At 41.5% G+C, this 1,356-nt stretch overlaps 1 pseudogene across 1 annotated transcript; it reads right to left on the bottom strand.

Moving 5' to 3' along the window:
- Positions 1 to 682: 682 nt before the first annotated feature.
- Positions 683 to 940, bottom strand: LOC310709327 (metallothionein-like; annotated as a pseudogene). Its single transcript has one exon. The product of its transcript is annotated as a metallothionein-like (transcript).
- Between the last annotated feature and the right edge of the window lie 416 nt (positions 941 to 1,356).

Raw genomic sequence — 1,356 nt, 5'->3', positions numbered from 1 at the left:
AGCAATTATGCTAATGTTGATTCTCAAAAGGCTGTTATTTGCTCAGCAAGTTCTTCATACATTATCTCTGTACCTGTCTAACCCTGTATTTTCACATGCACTATTACAGGTTGTTTGTCAAGTTAAGTGATGTTTTCAGTAGGGAGTGTTGTCAAGGCACTGTTGGTTTTGCAGGATTCCTAGTCCCACCCACCCTACTTTGCAAATCCTACACAGTTTCTGCCATGAACAGAAAATTGCAGAAGCCTTAAAGGGGAGAGGAACAAATCTCACTGTGTTCACAAAAGCTCTTTTTGTTCCCTGAAAGGAGTAGTGAGGGCTTTGGTTTAGAATACAAAGGTGGCCAACTAGCTAGTGGGTTCTTTGATGCCATGCTTAACAGGAAGATGGCTATTCAGAGCCATTCAAATACTAATTTAAGATACTCTGGAAGTTTGTAAACCAAACAGTATCAAATATTTTAAAGAAGTAAGGACAGATAAATAAAATATGTCAGAATATGGAGGAAGAGGGGTAGCCAACATGTTTTTACTGCAACGCCCACCATTCCTTTTTTTCAAGTTTAGAATACTTTTATTTTTCTGAAAACAACATTTTTCTTCCTTTCAACTGCACGAAAGAGCAGTTACAAAATAGGAAAATTGTCTCTTTTCCATTATCATACATAATATTTACACCAAGAAAACTGCATTTTTAGTGGCAGCAGCTGCATTTATCTGATAGCGCCTCTTTGCAGACACAACCCTTGGCACATTTGTTGCATCCAGCTGGGCAACAGGAGGAGCAGCTTTTTTTTTTTGCATGAAGTACATTTCCAATTTTTGCATTTGCAGGAGCCGGCACAGGAACAAGAGCCACCAGTGGTGCAGGCACAGTCCTGAAGATCCATCGCAGTTGCAGCAGCGATCACAGATAGGAGGATCAATCAAGGCAAGAGGAGATGTGTCAACTCCCACCATTCCTAGCCATTGGCCATACTGGCTGGAACTCCAAAACATCTGGAGGTCACAATGTTGGCTTCCCCTGGACTAAACTCTCCATAGGCTAGAGTCATTTCACCTTGCAGATAGGCAAGAAATCGTTTTAGTAGCTCAAAAAAATATATATCATTGCTGTGACCACCTTTCTCCTTCCTTGCTTGCTTCTGTGATTTGGCTCAGGGGAAGAGAAGTACTCATAGGGATGGAAGGTATCCAATTCTAAATGCTTTTAGCAGAGCACATTGCATGTGTGTAGTGCACACTGGGAAGGGGGATCAGCTTGCTGGAGAGGAATGGGCAGATGGCAATTTGGAATTCTTCACGGAGGTTTGATTTGTTAATGCTAAATCAATTGGGAACAAGGCTTACGTTCTCC

This window comes from Podarcis liolepis, assembly GCF_965112155.1.
Source record: "Podarcis liolepis genome assembly, chromosome: 6".
NCBI lineage: Eukaryota > Metazoa > Chordata > Lepidosauria > Squamata > Lacertidae > Podarcis > Podarcis liolepis.
The sequence above is the reverse complement of the archived record's forward strand: the minus strand, read 5'-3'. Positions and strand labels throughout refer to the sequence as shown.